Here is a 26,965-nt window from a genome sequence, read left to right on the forward strand (position 1 = left end):
TAGTGTGTATTTTACTAATATCTGAAGTTCCAGTGTTCTCATTTGAATGTTCAGAACACAGAGTTGTTCTTACCCTTTAGAGTGGGTGATACATCACCTATTCTCCCTTCTGCATAGGAACTTCAGAAGCCCCGAAAAAAAAGAACAGAGCCATACTGACCTTTTGTCATGTAAAACTTTTACTGTAGCTGTTATAGTCCCAAAGTCAGGATGAAAATGAATACAAATTCCATGGAATGGCTTAAACAGATACAAATCACATGCACTAAGTCGTTTTTGTTTTGGAGTTAAAGGTCAGAGCAGGCCCAGACCCATATGTTGGTTCCAAGAACGTTGTGTTAAAGTTATTTTTCCAAATAGCCAAAGGAGAACCGTTAGGGGAACATTCCTTGTTAGCTGGGGATTCTCCCATTAGCATACCTTATTTGGAACTTTTCAATGACAATACAGAATAGTACGGGGACGACATACTAATAGATTTAAACTAGGCCTACTTTATTAACACATTTGGCAATATGCGACTGTTCAATAGTATGGTTCAAATGAGCTGTCAATCAAAATATATATAATGACTTACTTGACTTTTAGAAACAACACATCAAAATCAAACCTTAAACCCCCAGTTTTGGCTGCTGTGCACAAACCTCTCCATTTCCATGTCCATTTCTCCTGGGAAGTGACCGGTTTTGGCTGCGAGTTCTCCCCTTTAACCTACCTGCACACCATCTTCACCTGTCAGACCAAAGGTTGCGTCCCAAATGGTATTTAGTGCACTACTTTTGACCAGAGCCTTATACGCCCTGGTGAAAAGTAAGGGACTAAATATGGAATAGAGTGCCATTTGGGAAGCACAGGTGCCATTTGGGATGCCGCCACAGTCTGGAGCCTAGGCAGCAACATTTCAGCAGCTGTCAACACCACAAAGTCATCCAAAATGAACCTTTACCTTCAGCATTCCATCCTCCTTCTCACACAGTCTATATCTCTTCAAATACACACAACACAATGATGACACATACTGTAATAGAGAAAACACACACATCGTACAAAATTGCTAAATTGTCCAACTGGTATCACTTGTGGTCGGAACCCTTTTGACTTAGCATCGCCGGTCATTCCTGAATAATTAACCAGGCAGAACCATGGCCGCCCATTCATTAAGGAGAAACTGGCTGCAGCTATTCCAGGGCAGCCGCTTCTATTCAGCTCCAGGTTATTTACACAGAGTTGAGCACTCAAACATTCGATCAGGGGTAGAAAATTGCATGTTCCTTATCTGGCAAACCTAGTCAAGAGTTAATATCGGAGACCTTTGCCTACACCTCTTTTTCATGCATCAGTCATAATCTCCGGTGCAATTTGGCTCGCCTCTAATTACAGGTGAGATTGATGTTTGCTTCTCCGACAGCCACTTTAGGCGAGGCAGCTTCACTGAGATGATATGATTATGAAGTCAGCTGCTATGTTTGTGGGAACACTAGTAAGGCCGTGGGAGTATGAGTTACAGAGAGGTGTAGTTTCAGTTTAATGGACTGTGCGTCGATATGACGTGACAGAGATGGTGACCATGTTTGTTTGAACACTAAAGGCTGTGGTCACGTTGGGTATTTTGTGTCATACAACTTTGGATGGAGCAAATGCATTATCAATGGTAGTCATTATCCATTGCCAGATGAATGAAAACGAGAGTTGATTGTCAGACGAAGAAAATAAATTGTCCGTCTTTTCTGAAAATAGTACTTTTGATGGACAAAAACAGTACGTCATATGCGATTTCATGCGTGTTGATGGGTCTCAGTGAGGCTGTACAGTACCAGCGGAGGCTGGTGGGAGGAGCTATAGGAGGACAGGCTCATTGTGAAGACTGGAATGGAATTGTTTGGAATGGTATCAAAAACATCAAACGTGGACTTTGTTCCATTTATTCCATTCCAGCCATTACAATGAGCCCATCCTCCTATAACTCCTCCCACCAGCCTCCTCCGGGCTGTACCCTAAGGCAGGGGAGTAGATGTTACTGAGCCCCTGTTACTGTAGCCCCTACCCATTGCCCAGTAACATCTAAGCAAGATGTTACGGGGGAAGAGGCGCAGTTGCAGTTTAATGGACTATGTCTTTCAGTGCATCAATTCGGATTACTGATGGGATCTAATGGGAATTTTCTAACTAGTGGCATGCTTTGTAATTAAGGAAAGCACAGCAAGGAGGCACTGTTATAAAAATATATATTATTTAACTAGGCAAGTCAGTTAAGAACAAAAATGACAGCCTACCAGGAAACAGTGGGTTAACTGTCTTGTTCAGGAGTAGAACATCAGATTTTTACCTTGTCAGCTCGGGGATTCAAACCAGCAACCTTTTGGTTACAGGCCCAACGTTCTATCCACTAGGCTACCTGCCACCCATATTCAACAAATATCTTCCTTAGCTTTCAGCTTGGATGTTAATTAGCTACATAGACTTGGACACTATAATTGCACAAAACCCTGAAAACAGCAACTTTTTTCTTTCATGTTATTGCGAATTTGATCATCGAAGCCATTCAATTGGGTCAACTCAAAGACAACTTAAAGGAATAATAGCTCTTGATCGTCATTATTTTTGAAAACCTAGATAAAGTAGCTTGAGTTACCGTATCCAAGATGTGTTGACAAAGAAGTCAACATCCCAGCCTGTGTGTGTGGTCAGGAAGGAACAATTTAGGTAAATTACCTAATTCCAAACAACATTCTCCAGTTCATTCAGAGAAATTACAAGAAATTGAGCAAAAGCGTGTGCGTTATGTACACTCTAGGGCTGAATGTTAAGCTTGCGCAGACGGACACACACACAAACACAAGGACACACACGCAAGGGAAGGATGAGACCCAGTGTTGTGTAGGAGTGGCTGGAACACAGCCTCTTTGTCAGACTGCCACTGTAAGCTGGATCATCATGTCATTTGCTGATTAGGCCATTGTCGACAAAGTGGGGGCCAATGCCAGCTGATCCGTAGTGTAGCCCCTACGTGTTGCCCATCCAGGCCCAAGCCTCTCTTCCCTTTTCAGTTGCGGCCAATACTGCATTTGGAGAGTACTCTCTATAACAATGTACTGCCATCCCTGCCTGCTGCTGCCTTGCGGGTCTGAAGATGGGCAATTTTCTCCAAACAAGGGCTCCCATGATAGCCCTCTGCTTTGAGTAGCAATTAATGCCTTTTCTTGCTCAGTGGTTTGTCAAACACATTCATCTGCGGCTAGGCGATTGAGGGAAGGGAAGAGAGGGAGGAGAGGGAAAGGGAAAGGGAAAGAGAGGAGAGAGGGGAGGAAGACAGGGCATTCTTTGAACACAGGTCACTATGCATCAGAGTTTGGTTTTGATTTGCTGTCAGCTTGCCCACTCTCACCAAGTCACATGGCTCTCTGTGGCCAATACTGACCAATAATCACAACAACTGGAGTTGGTCTAAAATGACTTCCTCTGTACAGAATAATTTCTAACAAAAATAACCAATTTGTACAATCCTATATTGGAAGGCAAAGTGAAAATTAAGACTTTTTTTTGAGGGGCCAAACTATATATAGCTGCAAAATAGAATTAATTGGCTGCCAATGGCTATTCTTTGTGTGTTCTCTGTTAAGCCTCTTGTTAACCCAGCCAACAATGTTAGAATTGGATGTCATACTTATAAATCAACAACATTTGTGTCCAGAGACTGCTGCTTGTTGAAACAACGCCTTGTTTTACATTGAATACAGAGCATTTGGTTCCATCTTCAAAACTTAAAAATTGTTGTCATATATTATGTATGAATACAGTGATACTTTGAGCATTTTGAGTATGTGAAGGGTCTTGCTCCAATCCATCTTAGAATGCAAAGAATTCACACAAATCTCATACATAAAATCAATGTCAAGTTTTGACTGAAACTATTTGACACGTTTAAGAATAACTTTAAAAGATGAAATACTCAAAAGTGAATGGTATGTATGAAGAAAAAGATAGACCTATCCATGAATGCAATTCAGCAAATATCATAAGTTAACAATAGTGGTGCAGAACCTACAGTTATTTTATAGATTTTTTATTTAACTAGGCAAGTCAGTTAAGAACAAATTCTTATTTACAATGACGGCCTAAACCGGCCATATCCGGACGACACTGGGTCAATTGTGCGCCGCCCGTGGGACTCCCAATCACGGCCGGATGTGATACAGCCTGTGTTTCCCTAAAAAGTAATTCAAAACATGACAAGACATTGTTACTGTAATAGCTCAACTTAAGAGACGTGAGGGATGTAATCATCTGTGGATGTAACATCCCATAAGCACGTTGAGTTTCAACACTGACCTCCATTGTGTGATCTATTGAATTCTTGAATTCAAGAAACTCTGGCATGCTAGGGATATTGACTTCAGAATTAGCTTATGTATGTGGAATTAATAGCTAATGCTTAACTAATTAAACTATCTGGAGACTTAAATGAACAATACCCAGTGATCAAAGAACCCATATTCACTCCTTGAGAGTTATGAGTAGTAACAAGAATAGGCTATCTCCCTCTGGGGGAAATGGGGAGTTCAGGTAAAAATGTCTGCCTTTTGGCTGTCTAAATTGATAATTGTGAAGGGAACTCATTCTTTGCTTTAGGAAATTAGTTCTGTGTCATCCTGTGATAACGTGCTGCCTTGCTTTGCTTTCCATGGCGCCCAAATAATAATTACTACTCAACGCATTACATCCAGAAACAAGATTTGTGTTGGGCAAAAGCCAGCCAGGAAGATTTATCTCAAGGGTGTTGCTGAGAGTCTTCCAACCCATTGACACAGAGCAGAAAATGAATTCAAGGTGACGGCCTTCCATATGATTTACATTTCTTTTGTGCCCCTGGGAATCTTATTAAGATGGCATCTTCATTGTACTTCAAATGTGGCATATATGGAAACTCCTTTATATTATATATAATACTTTATATTATCTAAATGTTATATAAGGTTATATAAGGTATTATTGCTTGTATTATTGCTTGTTTCTAACAACATATTTTGTGATTTTACTACTCCATGCTTGAATATGTGAGCCCTTTTTGGGCAGTTGGCTAGTGGCTTAGCTAAAATGCCACTTTCTGGCATGGGAATCAATGTGAGCCTGGTCATTTCCGCTATTCAATGACATGGGCACGAACGTCTTTTGATTTAGCATGCACCATTTCAGCTCTCAAATGGCACATAGGCCTATGGCTGGCGTTAGTCTCTAGAGAATGAGAGTGGCAGTTGTTTGTTTGCTGAGGAATATACACAATCGTTCAAAAGTTTGGGGTCACTTAGGAATGTCATTGTTTTTTGAAAGGAAAGCACATTTTTTTAGAAGCCCAGCATCCCGGAGTCACCTCTGTTGACATTGAGACACTGTATTTCTAATCAATTTGATGTTGCTGGGCAACACGGACTTTCAACTCCCTCCAAAGATTTTCTATGGGGTTGAGATCTGGAGACTGGCTAGGCCACTCCAGGACCTTGAAATGGTACTTACGAAGCCACTCCTTCGTTGCCCGGGCAGTGTGTTTGGGATCATTGTCATGGTTTAAGAATAGGTAAAGACACATTCACATATGAAGACAATGTTCCCTCCTGTCCTCTTCTCTTACTGGTATTCTGCATAGCACCAGGGACATGTGAAAGACAAGCCTGACCTCTCCCCTCTCTGGGCCCCAGGTGACTGAGCCCCAGCTGGGGGAAGAAGTGCAACTGCCAACACCAGAGTCCGAAGAGATACATTCTAATAACAAGTATATCACATGAGCATATTATGCAGATAAGACATCTTAATTATCTGTTACCCAACTAATTCTGATTCATCCGCCACAACGCCAATGAAGATATTTCATTAAAAATCATCAATTTCCAGCTGCAATAGTCATTTACAATGCTAACAATGTCTACACTGTATTTCTGACCAATTTAAGCACAAGAAATGTGCTTTTTGTTCAAAAACAAGCACATTTCTTAATGACCCCAAACTTTTGAACAGTAGTGTATATTGGTCACCTACACTGTTACGACTTATCTAATATTGGATGTCATAGTGAATTATCTGCTAGCATATTTGAATTAGTCGCTAATAGTGTGTCTATTAGCTTACTTTAAGAGTGATGTGGACGGGAAGTGTGTGTCTTTTCCCTGTCTCCTCTCTTTTTGGGCATTTTGAAGCATAATTGGACCCAGGTACATGTCGACATAATGGAGATTATAATTGCTCTAAAGTAGCATGTCAGCGTGGATGTGCTGTTCGTTAAAAAAGCTAAATCAGTGTGGGCATGAGATGATTTGTCACATATACACAGGGGGTCAGGAAGCAGGTGCAGAAGGAGAAGGGGAATTCAATAACAAAGATGCAAGGCAAATTAACAAAACAGGAGATGCGTACTGAACTTGAAAATAAACCAATACTGCCTGATTACTGAGGCTACTGAGGGCTAAATGAAAGGAAGGTAATCGAGGTGATGATGGAGTCCAGGTGTGTGTAATAAAGGGGAGCAGGTGTGCATAATGGTGGGGAGCAGGTGTGCGTAATAATGGTTGCCAGGGCTAGTGGTTATTAGACCGGCGATGTCGAGCACTGGAGAGAGGGAGCGGGAGTAGGCGTGACATGATTGCTCAACAATAGCCAGGTTTCCAGCCAACCTTTTTATGCGACTAAAGTACACCAGATAAAAATATCATGACAGGCCTGATGGAAAAAGTAAATGTGGCGCTAAACTTTCCAAAGGTCGACAAAACACACTAGACAAGGTGGGAACTTTTTATGTCTGTAAAATTAATTTATGTAAGAAATGGTGGTGGAAATCGTCTTTATGAGGAAGTATTGATATAATAACCATCATATTGAAGTAAACTTGGAGTCACGCGATAATATGTTGTGTGGTCCTCGCACTACGACTCGGGAAAGCATGCAGTTTATTAGGCTACATATTAAATAAATTACGATGAACTTCACAGGGTGCTGAAAGTGCACGGTGATGAGCTTGATGCTCCTTTCCAAGAAATATTGAGGGTCTTATTCTGGTGACATGATGACTGATGCTTGGCTGCCGTTTCACAGATAAAAAATAATTTAGCTCTTTTATCCATCGTAATCTCATCATGTAGGCTAGCCTACCTGCACTGTTTAGTGTATCTGCGAGCTGTTGGCCAAAGTACACATGTCAAGACGAATGTGGGCACATTTGCTATATAGCAACAACAAAACATTGGACAAAACCACCAGTAAAACATTGCGATGGAACCCCATTTAACTTGTATTTTCTTTTTGGTACAGGGGAATTTAACCGCAGAAGTTACTTTTATGTGTACTACGTCATCACGCACAGACTTTTATCTGCCACAAGTCAATTTAATGGAAAGACATCTCTGATGGGAAGAGGCTCATATTGTTTTTATGCATATTTTTTTTTTATATTGAAATCTGTCGCCAATTGGAAGGAAACCTAGCTATTGTTGGAATTGAAGTTTATGCTGAGATTAAAATTGTTGCCTAAATGTCATCCATTGTTGCATAGTAAAAAGCAGATTGAGAAAGGGACATGTAATTGTCGAGCTCTCGTGATTCAAACATTTTGGATTTCAATGGGTCTTTTTGAAGTGTCTAACTTTAGATCCCATTGTACAACAGACTGTCAGAAGTACCTTTTGTCTTTTATGAAAATGCTTTTAGGCTGCAGATCAATCAATAGCTAACTTATTCTCATGTATTAATGTAGTTTAGCCTACTGCTCTGTGCTAATCAGCAGAATAGCTAAATCACTGACTGGAGGAAATTATGGCTGTAGATTATATTGTAGAGCAGACATACAGTATTAACACCTTTTTTAGAATGTGTTTGTGCCCACATGCACGCACATGCATACAGGCACACAGAACTCCTAAATCAGATACAACTCCAATACAAGAGTAGGATAAAGTATATATCTTTCCTTCCCCTCGCTCCCTTAGCACGCTAATGTGAAGCATTATTCTCTCTGTACGAGATACTGTCATGTCATACTACCCATGTTTTATTTCTGTGTCCGTATCCTGGTGAGATCTCGGTGTGCTATTTGAAAAGGCAAGGGAATTTTTCTTTCTCTTCCCGGGCTCTCTTTCTTGTGGTAAATAATGCTTTTTCATCCTTTCTTTCCGTTAGTCTGTGTGTTGAAAACCGTTTGATGAAAATCAGGAGATGTTTGAAGTTCAGAACTTTCAAATCTCTTGGCCTTTTATGTCAGTTTTTTTTCCCTTTCTCTTTGATATGCGCAGTACATACACTGCTGATTGAATTTGCAGGAGTTTATTATTTTTGGGGAATTTGAGTTCATAAATTATATTGATATCACTGAACGCGTTTCTCTTTGGTTGGTGCCTACTCTTACACTGTACAGAAATTATAGTAGTTTCAACTAATTATTATTGTCACGTTCGTCATAAGAATTATCAGACCAAGGTGCAGCATGGTATGGTTTCCACATGTTTATTAACTGAAAACGCACAAAAGGAATGAACAAAACGTGAAGACAATGGAGTGCTCACAGGCAACTACACATAAACAAGATCCCACAAACACAGGTGGGAAAAATAACTACTTAAATATGATCCCCAATTAGAGACAATGATTTCCAGCTGCCTCTAATTGGGAATCATACAAAACACCAACATAGAAAAAGAAACTAGAACACAACATAGACATAGATATACTAGATCACCCCCTAGTCACACCCTGACCTACTACACCATAGAGAAACAATGGCTCTCTATGGTCAGGGCGTGACAATTATTAAGTAACTGGTTCCACATCCTTTTTTAGTTTACTCAACTTTTCGATCAAAGTGTTAACAGAACTTACAATTTTTAGTTATCTCCAAAATGTAAACTTAGGCATTTCTGTCAACTTAAATGATCTGTTTGCTCAACTTATGTCATATGTTCATTCAACTAGAAATTATTATTTGGACATCTTAACTAAAAAAGGCTGTGGAACTTATTATACACACACAAACAATGCTTTTAACATACAATGTTTTCAACTTACATATTTAACACACATTGACATACATGATTACGTTGTGCATGTACATTTATACAGTTATTATTCAAGATGACCTAACCTGGTATTTGAACTCACAATCTCTTGGTCCACGGCATACTGATCTTCCTGTTATGCCACCATGTCTGTGTCGATGACATTTGCACTTCAAAGTAAATCTCAGCTCTGTTAAAATACACTCAACTAAAACAAATGTAGTTGTCATAGTGATTAATGAGTAATATTAAAACAGAGTCATATGCCCCATCAACATAAGAATACTATACAGAAAACCTGAAAATTGCTGAAAATCAAATCCATGATGAGAGAATCATGTATGTCAACGTGTCAAATATGTAAGTTGAAAACATTGTATGTTAAAAGCATTGTTTGTGTGTGTATAATGAGTTCCACAGCCTTTTTTAGTTAAGATGTCCAAATAATAATAATTTTTGTGTGTCTGTGTAACCAGTTTTTTGTGTGTCTGTGTAACCAGTTTTTTGTGTGTCTGTGTAACCAGTTTTTTGTGTGTCTGTGTAACCAGTTGCACTGCCCTTTATTGTTAAAATGACACAATAATTATTCATAGTTGAATAAACATAAAGAGCAAGCAAGAAAGGCATTTCACTGTACTAGTGCACGTGACGATAAAAACTTGAACCATATGAGACAAGTTGAGCAAATACATCATTTTAAGTTGACAGATTTTTTTGTGTACGTTTTCTGAAGTTGGAGCTCGGTTTTGGCCAACTAAAAATGTTACATTCAGGTTACACTTCGATCAAAAATTCAAGTAAACTTAAAAAGGCTGCAGTTCCACTTACTTAACAATGAATTAGTTGAAACTATTTTATATATTTTTTTACAGTGTATCTGGCAATGCCTTGTGTGACCTCGTAAAGTGTTCTCACACAGTGCTATACATGCAAGCATGTTGAATGAAAGGCTTGATTGATTGAGATGTGTGTGAAGTGGTATTCATTGGGGATAGGTGGTGCGTTTGGTCTGAAAGCTTTGCTCAGACACTTGTGAGGCCATGGGTTTACCGGGGCTAAAGTCCCTAGGCCCAGGCTTGAGGGGGGCCCAAGAGGATGCAAAAAAAATATCATAAATATTTTTTTTATCCAACCACAGCTGTCAATGTTGAAAACACACCAGAGAGCATAATTTAACCACAGAGGATAAGTAGTTTATAAAAAAAATGCCTGTGGATAAATTTTTATCACAAGCACATACAGGTATCTGCCATAATAAAGCAAACACCATCATAAAGTGTCATAAAAGGGTGTTGGGCCACCACGAGCTGCCAGAACAGTTTCAATGCACCTTGGCATAGGTTCTACAAGTGGACCTAAACCCTGCCAGAAAAATGTACCCACACCATAATAAAGTATATACTTTGTATCCCTCGTTAACTCAAGCGTTTCCTTTATTTTGGCAGTTACCGTTATGCCTACAGTCGGGAATGCCACAGTTTGAGCAGCATGTGCGCCAAATATAGGCCTACAGCTTGTTGCATTGTGGCTATAGACATAGAGTATAATCCATAGAAAGGTTTTGTAACCTCTTACCCTGGCAATTGGACTCATGGGTACACTAGCAATGGAAGCCAGTTCTGATTTGAATGGGAATTACAATCTATGGATTATATTTCTATGGTTGTTTGCAGCTGTATTTAGCAGATTTCAAAATACAATCACGGGAAATACGTACAGTTTGGAAATCAAATACCTACTGCTGAAAAGAGAAGACTAATCTGTCTGTAAAACCAATAGAAAATGTATTTTTTTGCTAACAGCAGCACAGTTATTCAAAGTAGCTCATCTCGTGATAGGCTTTTAGCATGGCGAGTGCACCAGCCAACACTGTGAGTAGCCTATGGCTTCATCTTCATCATTAGGTAAGTCATTGTGCCAGTGGGGGGAAAACAACAAAACAAAGCCCCGGGGCCGATGATTTCTTATTCCGGTCCTGTGTGAGGCGGCTTCCCTGCTGGTCTCTTTCTCAAAGCGTACTGTAGACCAATTTTCAAACAGTTTTTTAACCGCTCTCCAAATCTCTTAACACCCTACATATCAATGTAATGCACTGTCAAGTCTTTCCACTGCACCAAATACCCTCGTTTCAGACTACTAATTATCCGTACACCTCTGAAGACTCTAGCCACTTCCATGCCAGTCGGAATAACATTATTTTTCAGTGTTCAAGTGTCAAATAATAAAACATCTCTAATAAAATAAAAAAAGTATCCAAGATATGTCAAGACATAAGAAAACAAAATATTCTCATACCCCCTTCCAAAAAAGAAGTCATGGAATAAGTAAAATTGCATAAAAAAATATTACAATTGTGCTATACTGCCCTCCATCCTACCAAAAAGAACAAGCGTTCAAAGGTCAAACAAATGATTAAATACAACATTTCTAATTAAATAAAATAATAATACAAATGAAATAACAAAAAATAAGTAATGAAATAGCAAACCAAAAAATTGCAAGCTCAATGTATGAAAAAATACACAATATCAAGAGATTGTAAGTAATAAAAGTATTAAAAAGAAGAGGGTAATGTTCTGTGCGTGTATGTATATAAAGGTGGGTGAGCGCGTGGCAGTCGCTGCAAAAAGCCTCTTGAGAAGCAGGTGTGAAGAGTCAGCGAAAATAATCTCTAAATTGCAGATGATTGTCTGTGGTCGATTGCACGATGCGGTGTTCTGGACAGGGCTGTGGTGGATGTGGCCAGTTGCTCTGGTTTTCATTCTGACATTGCTTTTTCTCCCCATGGCCATTCTTCTCCAGTCTGCTGACACAATCAGGTCCTCAAACTCAGGGGAGCGCCAGGGTGAGGAGGTTCTTAAAAATGCATCCAGGTCCTCGGGGTTTGTCTCCACATCAGACATCATGTCTTCAGTTGCCCCCGCAAATCGCTGTTTCTCTTCAGCAGAGAGTTCTTTTGACCGACTGGCCAGAGCCTGTGAAATTACAGGAGAGGATAAATTATTCTGTCCAATAAACACACGGTCCTGAACAATGGATTCTCAAAGTTAAAAAAGCACACACTAAAATCTGTGGGAAAAAGACTCAACTTTTCAAACTCAGGACTGTATTTAAAATGTATGGATTGGTTTACATTTATGAACTTTCCTGTCTCTGGCGACACCGCCTTTCGATCTATTAGGTCCCATTCCTTTGCTCTGTCTGGGGTGTCTAAATGACGATCGCTGCGTAGCCCTCACACCTGTAGCCATGAAATGCTTTGAAAGGCTAGTTATGGTTCACATCAACACCATCATCCCAGACACCCTGGACCAACTCCAATTTGCATACCGCCCAACAAATCCACAGATGACGCAATCTCTATCACACTACATACTGCCCTTTTCCACCTGGACAAAAGGAACACCTAGGTGAGAATGCTGTTCATTGACTACAGCTCAGCGTTCAACACCATAGTGCCCTCCAAGCTCATCATTAAACTCAGGACCTTGGGACTGAACACCTCCCTCGCAACTGGATACTGGACTTCCTAGTGGCCGCCCCCAGGTGATGAGGGTAGGCAACAACACATCCGTTACACTGACCCTCAACACGGGGGCCTCTCAGGGCTGCGTGCCTAGCGCACAATTCCAACACATCATTAAGTTTGCTGATGACACAACGGTGGTAGGCCTGATCACTGACGATGATGATGAGACTATAGGTAGGAAATCAGAGACCTGGCAGTATAGTGCCAGAACAACAACCTCTCCCTCAATGTCAGCAAGACAATGGAGCTGATCGGGACAAGCTTTAACTCCCTGACTGATGTCTGAGAAGTTTCTTCAATATATCCATATAATTTTCCTACCTCATGATGCCATCTATTTTGTGAAGTGCACCAGCCCCTCTGCAGCAAAGCACCCCAACAACATGATGCTGCTTCACGGTTGGGATAGTGCTCTTCGGCTTGCAAGCCTCCCCCTTTTCCCTCCAAACATAAGGATGGTCATTATGACCAAACAGTTCTATTTTTGTTTCATCAGACCAGAGGACATTTCTCCCAAAAATGTGATCTTTGTCCCCATGTGCAGTTGCAATCCGTAGTCTGACTTTTTTATGGCGGTTTTGAAGCAGTGGCTTCTTCCTTGCTGAAGCTATATTTCAATATAGGACTTGTTTTAGTGTGGGTACAGATACTTTTGCACCTGTTTCCTCCAGCATCTTCACAAGGTCCTTTGCTGTTGTTCTGATATTGTTTTGCAGTTTTTGCACCAAAGTACGTTCATCTCTAGGAGACAGAACGCGTCTCCTTCCTGTGTGGTATGACGGCTGTGTGGTCCAATGGTGTTTATACTTGCGTACTATTGTTTATATAGATAAACGTGGTACCTTCAGGCGTTTGGAAATTTCTCCCAAGGATGAACCAGACTTGTGGAGGTCTACAATTATTCTTGGCTGATTTCTTTTGATTTTCCCATGATGTCAAGCACGAGTTTGAATGTAGGCCTTGAAATACATCCACAGGTACACCTCCAATTGACTCAAATTATGTCAATTAGCCTATCAGATGCTTCTAAAGCCATGACATCATTTTCTGGAACCCGCAAAACACCCGTCTCAACGTCAACAGTGAAGAAGCAACTCTGGGATGCTGGCCTTCTAGGCAGAGTTGCAAAGAAAAAGCCATATCTCAGACTGGCCAATAATAATTCAATATTAATATTGGCAAATGAACACAGACACTGGACAGAGGATCTCTGCCTACAAGGCCAGCATCCCGGAGTCGCCTCTTCACTGTTGACATTGAGGCTGGTGTTTTGCGGATACTGTTTAATGAAGCTGCCAGTTGAGGACTTGTGAGGCGTCTGTTTGTCAAACTAGACACTCTAATGTTCTTGTCCTATTGCTCAGTTGTGCACCGGGGCCTCCCACTCCTCTTTCTATTCTGGTTAGAGCCAGTTTCCTCTGTGCTGTGAAGGGAGTAGTACACAGCATTGTACGATATTCATTTTCTTGCCAATTTCTCGCATTGAATGGCCTTAATTTCTTGGAACAAGAATAGACTGAAGAGTTTCAGAAGAAAGGTCTTTGTTTCTGGACATTTTGAGCCTTTAACTGTACTCCAGATACTCAACTAGTCTAAAGAAATAAATTTTTATTGATTCTTTAATGTTTCTTGGTAATTTCTCTGACAGAACTGCACATTTTAGAGTGGACTTTTTCTGTCCCCAGCACAAGGTCCACCTGTGTAATGATCATGCTGTATAATCAGCTTCTTGATATGCCACACTTGTCTGTTGAATGGATTGTCTTGGTAATGGAGAAATGCAAAAAAAAAGGTTTGAGAGAAATAAGCTTTTAGTACATATGGAACATTTCTGGGATATTTTATTTCAGCACAGAATCATCGAACCAACACTTTACATGTTACGTTTATATTTTTGTTCAGCGTAGATTGAGTGTCAGTGTAGATTCTGTGTCGCAATCATTTCAAAGCGCAAAGCAGATAATGTCTAACTCAGGACTTGCCCCATGAAAGACTGTGGCAAGTGCCACAGACCTTTGGGAAAGATGGCATAATATGAACCTACAGCTAAGTTATATGATCAATTCACTCAATGGACAGGTAACAGCAAGACAGTCACCTTTCACGAAGGATTGCCATTGCAGCAAGAGCAGACCCAGTAGTTATTTTGGCAGGATAAACATGTTACGTGTGTATTCATTATTATTTGTGTCGCCTCTGTAAAAGCATTTGTAATCTTGTCCCCCCAGTTGCCTATTCTCCTACTTAAAAACTAGTGTACATTGATAATATATTATAAAAGTTACTTTATTGCCAGGCCTTTCAGGCCCTTGTCTATTTTCGATGTTATTCTATTAGAAACTTTTATTTAAAACGTTTTTTTTGTGAGTGTGATGTTTAGAACTTTCATGTGGCCTACTTGGGATTTCACCACCGGCTTCTTATCCGTTCAACAATACAGATCCAGGTCAAGCTCACACAGGTCGTTACGATTTCCTACAGACATTTCCATGGGAATGGGGTGATAAAGCAGATTAGTCCGTCATGCACTGGACTGACAACCATGTACTGCAACGTCGCGATGAAGTTCACAAAGTGCAAGGGATTATGTGGAGACAGGCGAAGACCAAGGCGGAGAGGGAAACAAAAGAGACTGAAACTGGGGCTAGATTCTCTGAGCTATTTAAATGTTCATAATTTCACACCCATAGGCATGTCTGTATTGGACCCTATGCATGATCTTTTTGGGGACAGTAAAACACATTTTTACTATCGGGAAGAATTTTAGTGTGCTGAATGATGGAATACTAAGAAATATTCAGCTTAAAGTTGATGCACTGAAAGCACCTGCAGACATAGGCCAACAACCCGCTAAAATCTCATCAGGGTTTTCTCATTTCAATGCACAAGAATGGAAATGCGTTTACTCCTTATTTGCTCTGAAGGGACTTGTTGAGGATGCCCATTTGGATTTCTGAACCCATTTTGTGAAATCCTGTACCGTCTAATGTACAAGATGTATCACAATGGAACGAGTTAGAGAGGCTCATCGCCACTTGCAGCAGTTCTGTGAGAACTTTGCAAGGTCGTATGGAAAACCGCATTGCACACTAAATATGCATCTCCATAGTCACTTTAAGAAATGGGTTTTGGACTACGGTCCAGTATATGGTTTCTGGTAGTTTCCATTTGAGCGAGCACAATGTTGACATTTAATGGTTTCATAGGTACACAGAAGACAAACAATCACAGCATCTCAGTTCAGTTAACGAGAAATTTTAACTGTCCAAAGGGTTAAAAGCAGGTTCTGGCCAACTGACTGGTAAAAGGAGAAACCTGTCATGAGAGAGATGAAACGCAGTACATGTAGGTCCTGATGGTACCAAGTACTTACATAATTGAGAATAAGGATCTGTGGGAATAAGGATTTGCCTGCCCCCTAAACAGCTGTTTGTCGTAGCAAGTGAAGATAGGAATGATGTGTATGGTGTCTTCACATTCATGTATCTCAACAAGGATTTCACCATTGTACAGCTGACAGAACAAAATGATAAGGTAGGGATGCTGTGAGAGGTTATATGCACTGATCAAAGTAAATGTTTTCGCTCATCATATGTACTTGCAAAGTGGTTCGCCACTGACAGACAGATGGGCCTACCACGCATTCAACCAGATGCAGAGCTAACACCAGGCATAGTAACATATTTGTTTTCTTGTGGTGGGCTTGTTGGTCCAGCACATGAAAACACAGGCATTTCTCATGTCATAGCTCATGTAAATTGGTTCCAGAAACATCCAAATCAATATAATTTCAAGCCCCCTGTTAAGGTTTGGGGCAAGGCATTGAAGGCACAGTTTATTCCAGTTCAGTGAATTATAAAGAGCCGTGCATATTGCCTGTATAAAGTGCAGTTTACCCGTTTCAAGCAGAGCTGCTTGTTAGGCATTAGGCTACTTGGAGGTTAAACTATGAGAAATCAAGAAATCAGGTTAAACTATGAGCCTAGCTTCGGGAATTTGAAAGAAAAGCTAATGTTTATTTCTTGTAGCGATAAAAAATAGTTTGATTATTTATCATTGTTTGTGTTTATTTCATAAAGCGTCTCATACTTTTTATACATTTTATTATCTGTTTTTTTATATGGAACTTTGCATTGTACTGTGAAACTGATTGAGGTGTTAAAATCCGATTTGTCAACCAACATTTTTCGCTTGGCCTTTAATCAATGACGGCTTTATGTTTTATGTTCTTTGATAACATTTGATCTCTTATATTGCCATGCTTGTTTTTTTCATTTTATTGTTTTAAGTGTGTTGCTCTTTTAAATGCACTTCAAATAACATTTGAATTTAAGTTTGATTAGATGTTGGATCTTTAATTGATGATTGTATGAATATAGACTCCATTAACTTTATAGTCAATCATTCTTATTAAGATGTATTCCAAATGTATGAACTAGGTTATAGCAGTAGAGGCTGCTGAGGAGAGGACGGCTCATAATAATGGCTGGAACGAAGTGACTGGAATGGCATCAAACACATGAAAACAATGTGTTTGAGGTACTGTATTTGATACCCTTCCACTAATTCCGCTCCAGCCATTACCATGAGCCTGTCCTCCCCAATTAAGGTGCCACCAACCTCCTGTGGATTGTAGGGCTACTAAATACATGTTTGGAGTAGATTGCCTGCTGAGCTGCACTGGGGTGTGATATGAGGACAATAGACAAGGTGTTAGGGGCTAATAGCATGTGTGAAGATCCTTGACCTTCCAGAGCCATCAAGAGTGGTCCAGCTCTGCTTTTATTCTGACTTCTCAGTATTGAGTTTCTACTTCTTATTATCAAATATATTCTGACTTACATGTACACACCATTTTATGCAGTGATCAGAACTGTAATGTCTGTTTTACATTAGAACACTTTGAGGTTACATACCTATCAATATCTTTCAAAGTAGGAAGAAAACACATATCATTTCTGGGTAATAATTCAATACCTTAGTGTGAATGTTTTCAATGAAAATGGTCAAAAATCATCAAAAATAGCTTCTTAGCAAAGAGTAATTTCTCAAACAAGAAGTTTGCTAGGACTGGAGTGGTCTGAGTAGGGAATGAACAACTGAAAACTAGCTGTTATTGGCAGAGGTTTGGAACTCTTTCTTATTGGTCTATTAAAGAATTTAACGCCTGGTGATGGCACCAGGCAGGCCAAAACACGATCCCACCAAAACAGGCTGAAATTTCAGGCGCCTTTTTCAAACTGCTCTTACACTAAATGGACTATTATAATTTTTCAAAATTTCTCAGTAATATTCCAACCCCATAGTGTGGAAATATACACTGTATAAACCACAGGAAATCACATTTTTGACTACACTGGGCCTTTAAGTCTTTCTCTTCTCCCTCTCTCGCTCTCTCTCTCTCTCTCTTGTCTTCACAGACATTACAGTGTAGGTGATAACACCTGCTCCTTCCTGTTTATCATACAAATATGTCCCAGCCAGTGGAGCAGATGGGCCTTGTGTTGTTTGCACTTGAATGGGCAAACAATTCTGGTAACTAATAAAATATGATGGGCCATCTTGACTGTGTTGTATGGTGAGTAGACTGTACAGAGTTTAAAAAAATAAAATATGGTGGGGTTCAGCGATGCAATGACCATCCTTTTTGTAAATCGTTGAAACATACATTGAGCTTAGCATCGACACCAGATAGACAACAGCATAACTTCACAGAAGAAGACAAGGAAGAGAAGATGCAGAAGCAGAGGAAAAATAAGAAGAATCTGCCTCAGCTATACTGTATAGCCCCACTTCCATATCCTCAGTGCCAGCTAGGGGAGGATGGCCATTAGCATCTTTCCCTGCCTGGGAGTCTAGCGAGAGGAAAAGAGGGAAGGAGGGAAGAGAAAGGAGGGGATAGGGGATTCAGGCTGAGTGGGGCTGAGGAAGTCCTAGGATCGGGGGGATTGTGGTTTGGCCGAGTGCGTTTATCCAGCTCTGCAGCAGGCTTCTGAACCAGCACCTCAGGAAGACTCATTAAAGCGGTTGGCTGCTGTTCCACACTGATCTGTCTAATACCCCCATGTTCACAGGGCTTCGCTGAGGACACAGGAGGGGTTTGATCATATCGTTTCGGCGCAGACAATCCTAGCCACCAGCCATGAAGTTACTTCTGTGATTTACAGATTAGATGGGCCATCATCTGCCTTTGTCGGATGTTGTCACCTAAAGATAGCGCTCGGGTAGACATGGAAAAGGCATCCTTGTTAAGTATAGTTGAGCGGTTAAACAGGATGATTGTTGATTAGTTATAGGATGCTATCAACTGTGTTGATGGTGCCGACAGAGATGGTCGCCTCACTTTGAGTTCTTAGGAAACTATGCAGTATATAGTTATTTTAATGTATTATTTCTTACATTGTTACCCCAGGAAATCTTAAGTCTTATTACATACAGCTGGAAAGAACTATTGGATATCAGAGCAATGTCAACTTACCGACATTGCGACCAGGAATCTACTTTCCCGAAAGCGGATCCTTTGTTCGGACCACCACCCAGGACAATGGATCTAATTCCAGTAGTCGACCAAAAACAACAGCGCCGCAGAAGAGGCAGACGAAGCGGCCACCTGGTCAGACTCTGTAGATGTGTACATCACCCACCGCTGATGAGTATACTACTAGCCAATGTTCAGTCTCTTGAGAACAAGGTAAACGAAATTCGAGCAAGGTTTGCCTTCCAGAGAGACATCAGAGACTGTAACATTCTCTGCTTCATGGAAACATGGCTCTCTCGGGATATGTTGTCGGAATCGGTTCAGCCACCGGGCTTCTCCATGCATCGCGCCAACAGAGATAAACACCTCTCTGGGAAGAGGAAGGGCGGGAGTCTATGCTTCATGATTAACGACTCATGGTGTAATTATATCAACATACATGAACTCAAGTCCTTCTGCTCACCCTACCTAGAATTCCTTACAATCAAATGCCGGCCATTGTACCAACCAAGAGAATTCTCGTCAGTTATAATCACAGCTGTGTACATTCTCCCTCAAGCAGACACCAAGACTGCTATATCAAGGAACTTCACTGGACTATATGAAAACTGTAAACCATATATCCTGAGGCTGCATTTATTGTAGCTGGGGATGTTATTAACAAATCAAATTTGAGAACAAGGCTACCTATATTCTACCAGCATATTGATTGGCCTACGCGCATGGGCAATATCCTCGACCGCTGTTACTCTAACTTCCGCGATGCATACAAAGCCCTCCCCAGGCCTCCCTTCGGCAAATCCGACCACGACGCCATCTTGCTCCTACCGTCTGATAGGCATAAACTAAAACAGGATGTACCAGTGATGAGAACCATTCAATGCTGGTCTGACCAATCGGAAGCCACACTTCAAGATTGTTTTGATCACGCGGACTGGAATATGTTCCGGTCAGCCTCAGAGAACAACATTGAACTATACGGTGACTCTATGAGTGCGTTTATAAAGAAGTGCATTGGAGATGTTGTACCCACTGTGACTATTAAAACCTACCCTAACCAGAAACCGTGGATGGATGACAGCATTCACGCAAAACTGAAAGCGCAATCCACCGCATTTAACCATGGAAAGAGGTCTGGGAATATGACTGAATATAAACAGTGTAGTTATTCCCTCCGCAGGGCAATCAAACAAGCAAAATGCCAGTACAGGCACAAGGTGAAGTCGCATTTCAACAGCTCAGACACAAGATGTATGTGGCAGGGTCTACAGGAAATCATGGACTTCAAAAAGAAAACCAGCCACGCCAAGAACACCGGACGTCAGGCTACCAAACAAACTAAACACCTTCTTTGCCTGCTTTGAGGATACTACAGTGCCACCGTTGTGGCCCACTACCAAGTACTGCACCTCCTTCTCTGTGGCTGACGTGAGTAAAGCATTTAAACTTGTTAACGCTCGCAAGGCTGCTGGCCTAGATGGCATCCCTCAGAGCATGCGCAGACCAGCTGGCGGGTGTGTTCACGGACATATTCAATCGGTTCCTATCCAAATCTGTTATCCCCACATGCTTCAAGATGGCTACCATTGTTCCTGTACCCAAGAAGGCAAAGATAACTGAACTAAATGACTACCACCCTGCAGCACTCACTTCTGTCATCATGAAGTGCTTTGTGAGACTAGTCAAGGATCATATCACCTCCACCTTACCGGACACCCTAGATCCACTTCAGTTTGCATACCGCCCCAAAAGGTCCACAGACAACACAATCGCCATCACACTGCACACTGCCCTATCCCATCTGGATAAACTGAAGAAATGTGGCTTGTCACCCAAAACCCTGACAAACCTTTACAGATGCACAATCGAGTGCATGCTGTCGGGCTGTATCACAGCCTGGTACGGCAACTGCACTGGCCTCAACCGTATGACTCTCCAGGGGGTGGAGCAGTATTCACAACGCACCTACAGCATCTAATGTCACAGGAAGGGAAAAAAGATCATCAAGGACATCAACCACCCGAGCCACTGCTTGTTCACACCGCTACCATCCAGAAGGCAAGGTCAGTACAGGTGCATCAAAGCTAGGACCGAGAGACTGAAAAACATCTATCTCAAGCCCATCAGACTGCTAAACAGCAATCACTAGCCACTTTAATAAGCAGATCACTAGCCACTTTATACAATGCCACATTTTGAATAATGCTGCTTTAATAATGTTTACATATCTTACATTACTCATATCACGTGTATACTGTATTTTATACCATCTATTGCACCTTGACTATGCCTCTCGGCCATCGCTCATCCATATTCTTACATGTACATATTCTCATTCACCCCTTTAGATTTGTGTGTGTTAGGTAGTTGTTGGGGAATTGTTAGATTAATTGTTAGTTATTACTGCACTGTCATAACCTGAAGCACAAGCATTTCCCTACACTCTCATTAACCTCTGCGAGCCATGTGTATATGACAAATACAATTTTATTTTATTTTAACTGTTATTTTCGGGTTTGGTGTGGAATGGATCCACTGAGAGATGGAGACAATTCAGATTTCTGTTTGTTAATGGTGAACTGTCATATGCAGTGCTTCCTCTATATTCATGCTAAATCATTGCCACCACTCCAATAAATATGATAAAATAAATAGATGTTGTTATAATGTTTGAGCCACTCCAACAACGCTTTCATTTATCTTTGTCATCATACTGTACGGCAAAGTCATCTCCAGGTGATTTTTTTTCCTAAGCTGTCAAAACTAAACGAAACAGTGTCCTACACCTCAGTTTGTGTGTTTTTTAACACAAAACCACTGTGCTACTTATTTGTTTGTACTTTGAATTTGTGTGAAACCTCATTAACACTTTACTTGACACCTAGTGTCATAACACGTTAAGACACAGTCATAACCATGTCATATGTCATAACAGCTGACATAATTTGTCATACCCTGTCATAATATGGTCATAACACTGTTATTACCCATATATTTACTCCTGTCGTGACATAGATTGAGTTATTTTATGGCTGGTTATGATACCTACAAAAGAGTGTCAAAACCCACATTTATTCAAAAAAAAAACAATTCTGCCAAGAAGTATGTTTATTATTTAATTTTTTTCTGAAATACTTTGTTGTTGTTGTAATGATTTCTTTACATTCATGTTGTTTTATGACACTGTCATGAAGCATTATGACCGCCCTGTGTCACTTTGGACTAAGAAAGAAGTCACGCCCTGACCTGAGAACTCTGTTTTCTTCATATTTTGGTTAGGTCAGGGTGTGACTTGGGTGGGTACGCTAGTTTTTGTATTGTCTAGTTTTTTTGTATGTCTAGAGTTTTGTAGGTCTAGGTGATTTGTATGTCTATGGTGGCCTGATATGGTTCCCAATCAGAGGCAGCTGTTTATCGTTGTCTCTGATTGGGGATCATATTTAGGTAGCCATTTCCCTTTGGTGTTTGTGGGATCTTGTCTATGTGTAGTTGCCTGTCAGTACTCGTTTGTATAGCTTCATGTTTCGTTTTGTTATTTTGTTAGTTTGTTCAGTGTTCATTCTTTTGATAAATAAGAATGTACGCATACGACGCTGCGCCTTGGTCCACTCCTTCATACGACATTCGTGACAAAATACTCTGTATGACACTGTAAAGAAGCATTATTACCATCATAATCATATAAGCCAGATAGGCCTATCACGTACATGCCCTTATATCAGTCATCAGTCAAAAAGAGGGTGTCTGGTCCTGCTCCTGAAATATGCTCCTGCATTCATCCCAGTCCTCAGCAACAGAGCATTGGTATATGCGCACTCAAATGCGCATTTACAATTATAATTTAATTTGGTAAAAAAATAAAAATAATATTCAACATAAACACGTAGGCCATGCTGTAATTGAACGTTTTGCCTTGTGTGGTAGGCATTGTTGGTTTTGACACTCTTATATAGGTGTCATAATCAGCCATGAAATAACTACTGTGGGAGGTTTTGTGGGTTTTGACACTCTTATGTAGGTGTCATAACCAGCCATAAAATAACTCAATGTATCTCACAACAGGTCTAAATATATGTGTCATTACAGTGTTATGAACATATTATGACAGGTTATGACAAGTTATGTCAGCTGTTATGACATATTATGACATGGTTATGACATGTCATAAAGTGTTATGACACTGGGTGTCAAGTAAAGTGCTACTGAAACCTCGGAGGCCACATTGTGTTGTCTTTCACTGAACAAACATTATGCCCTCACAAACAGACAGAGATAAATGAAACCTGAGAAATGAAAATGGTGTGAAAGGGTTGTCATGCCTACCCCAGGAATGGGTTTGGGTGGTGTATTTAGACCCCCATTATGTGGTGGATCTGTTTCAGCACAACAGGACCTAAGCAGGGAACTGTCAGAGGCCTGAGGAGACAAGCTCTCCGTATACTGAAGTGTTTGATCAGATGAGCTGCACTCAATCTCCTCAAGGTCTTGTCTTAGTGCTCAACAACACTTCTCTTGTGGATTTCCTTTGTTTTCGTCAAGTACACAAGGTCTCACTGTTTGACTTTCCATTATGTCGAAGTAAAAGTGTCACTAACTCGGTAGTGTTGTTTTTTGATTCAGTGCTTATGTATACAAACACTTTGTGCTGTATGCCGTACGAGTCGTATTCGTTTTCGCGTGAGCGTCAAGTATTGTTTTACGGTAGCTGTACCCAACAGCATATTGCTTTCTGAAAAGGTAAAAGAATGAGAGGTAACATATTGTTGCTTTGCAATACATTTGATTGCCTTTTGGAATGATCTCTTGTATATTATCGCATGCACCTGTACTCACAGATCAATTCTGGTTCAAATGTGCGTTGCCAGGTAAATTGAGAGAAATCACGCTCATTTCAATGTGGTTCTTCTTTGACCAAGCCACTTATCCACTTCGAGCTCACCAGGGCTCTCAAGCAGCACAACAGGCAGGATATTAGCACGGGGCTAACCTTACACCCAACCCGTAATGACAGAGTTAATAACACTTGTCCCAGGAAACTGGGGGGCAGATGCAGGATGTATCTCTTTGTAAGTATGTTGTCAGTAACAAAGTTTGTGTGATTAGACGGGAGTTAAAGTGTAATTAAAAGAGTTTAAGTAGACATAGCACCATCTCAAGGGATCATGTAGCCTGTACCCTACCTTCGGGGGGGAAGCGAGGAGGAGGTTAATTAAATAAATGTCTGTGGGTTATTGAATGTGCTCTCTCCCGAGCAAAGTGGTGCCTTCTCCCAACCTGAGAGTAGAGGAAGACAGTTAATGACTCTGTTTTATAAAACCACTTTAGCTCTTACTTACGTCCCAGACAGTGTGAGGCTATTCTCTCTTTTCGTCCGCAAGGGAGATGGTCCCACCATTTTTCTCCCATCCATTAGCGAATTACCTGCCCCTCCCCTCTCTCTGCCATTAGATTAATTAATCTTCACTTGGAAAACAATGAAGTACTATTCCTCCTTTGTTGCAGGGCTGCGGGGAGATGGAGAGTGAAATTAGGGGTGACATGAAGAGGACCGGAAGACCTGAAGAGTATAATTTTCTGTAAAGAAACCAGCAAGGTCAGGTGATATTCTTATGAACACCTAATTTACATAATTAATTTGTGTTTATAACCACTTTTAAACCATTATCAAATACTTTAGTAAAATGTTTAAAATATTCCTGCATGTACATTTACATGTACAAATACTTTATTAACCATTAGTAAAATGTTATAAATATTCCTGCATGGAATATAAATATTCCTGCATGTACGTTTACGCTCACACAAAAACAAATACTACTCGTATGGCACACAGCACAAAGTGTTTGTATACATAAGCACTGAATCAAAAAACAACACTACCGAGTTAAAAACAACACTACTTCTACTTTGACAGAATGGAAAGTCAAACAGTGAGACCTTGTGTACAGAAAGTTTTCATACCCCTTGACTTATTTCACATTTTGTTGTGTTACAGCCTAGATGTTTCTCTCTCATCAATCTACAAAACATCATAATGACAGTGAAAACATGTTTTTAGAAATTTTTGACATTTTTTCAAATGTATTGATAATACAGAAAGATCTCATTTACATACAGCACCAGTCAAAAGTTTGGTCACACCTATTCAAGGGTTTTTCTTTATTTGTACTATTTCTACATTGTAGAATAATAGTGAAGACATCAAAATTATGAAATAACACCCAAAATATATTTTTCCCTTTTTTCTAAATGTACTAACCCAAAAAGTGTTAAACAAATCAAAGTGTATTTTATATTTGAGCAGTGGCAAACAAGCAATCTTCATGTCTTCTCACATATTTTCAATGGGATTCAAGTCTGGGCTTTGGCTGGGCCACTCAATGACTTTCACATTCTTGTTATGATGCTATTCCAGCATTGCTTGGCTGTATGTTTGGGGCCAATGTCCTGTATCTAGTTCCTGTTGGAACATACAGTATATCTTCACCCCATTCTAAGGTCGTTTGAACTTTGAAGCAGGTTCTCATCAAGGATTTTCCTGTATTTGGCTCCATTCATTGTTCCCTCTATCCTTACTTGTCTCCCAGTCCCTGCATTGTAGTTGTAGTGACATCTCACAGATTATCAAAGGACATTGGATGCGCCTGAGCTCTGGGAGTGTCACAGCAAAGGAGTGTGAAAACTTATGCAAATTAGATATTTATATTTCAGAGTGAAGCTTCTTCAGAGTGCAAACAATCTTAGACTGGGGTGAAGATTTACGTTCCAACAGGACAATGGCACCAAGCATATAACCAAAGCAACACTGGAATGGCTTCAGAACAAAAATTTGAAAGTCCCTGAGTGGCTCAGCCAAAGCTCAGACTTGAATCCCATTGAAAATATGTGGAAAGACTTGAATATTGCTGTTCACCACCGCTCCCCTTCTAACTTAACACAGCTTGAGAAAATCTGCAAGGAAGAATGGGAGAAAATCCCCAAATCAACATGTGCAAAGCTGATACAGACATACCCAAGATGAAAGTTGTAATCACCGCCAAAGGTGCTTCTATGAAGAATTTACTCATGGGTGTGAATACTTATGTAAATGAGATGTTTCTGTATTTCATTTTCAATATTTTTGCAAGAATTTCTAAACACATGTTTTAACTTAGTTATTTTGGGCTATTGCGTGTAGATGGTTGAACAATTCAGGCTGTAACAACAAAATGTGGAATAAGTCAAGGGGTATACATTCTTTCTGAATGCGCTGTATGTAGTACATACCAAAAAAACATGTTTTGGGGTTGACAAAAGCTAAAAAGACTCAGTTCACATGAGTACCACAACCAAAATACATGACCTATTCACTATCAAGTTATTCCAGCACATTGACCTTAGATACCTGCTGTAGTTTTGTTGGTTCACTTTGCTTTAAGCAAACCACTGGCCATGATGCTTATGATTCAAACATTCTCAAACAACTGTGTGCTGCAATACAAATGTTTATTGTACATTTTGCCAATAGATCCCCAATTTCCTACTATACAAGTACGAAGCAGTGTACATAGAAATGCAAATTATTATTTCAATTTCCCCTAAGGTGCATCAGAAAAACAGAGTAAGCACACAGTCTTTGAGTGATCGGAATGTTCAACCAGTGTGTTTGGGATAAATAAGTACATTGATGAGACTTAATGGGGGGGGGGGGTAGATTAGGAAGAGAAATTCATACTCTTCTCAGTTAAGCAATTCTGCCCTTGTGTGTTCCCAATGCTCCAGATTAATACGCAACCAAAATCTGCTGACTCACAGGATTATAGACCTTATGGACCTCCCCAATTTAATATGTCTCTATCTGTGTCAGTGTCTTTGATATCAGGGGTAATGCCCAACTAAAGAATCCAATCTCTCCAGATTAGTGTGTGAATTTGTTTACACCATCTG

General features: G+C 40.3%; 1 protein-coding gene across 2 annotated transcripts in view; it reads left to right on the plus strand.

Annotated features, from left to right (window-relative positions):
* Nucleotides 1–26,965, plus strand: part of LOC110493893 (cadherin-22) — a 317,355-nt gene that overhangs the window by 53,413 nt on the left and 236,977 nt on the right. For both annotated transcript variants that reach the window (XM_021568462.2, XM_036949887.1), the window contains exon 2: nt 24,542–24,632. The gene's annotated coding sequence lies outside the window, so the exon portion shown is untranslated. The remainder of the gene's footprint in view (nt 1–24,541; nt 24,633–26,965) is intronic.

This window comes from Oncorhynchus mykiss, chromosome 17, assembly GCF_013265735.2.
Source record: "Oncorhynchus mykiss isolate Arlee chromosome 17, USDA_OmykA_1.1, whole genome shotgun sequence".
Taxonomy (NCBI): Eukaryota; Metazoa; Chordata; class Actinopteri; order Salmoniformes; family Salmonidae; genus Oncorhynchus; species Oncorhynchus mykiss.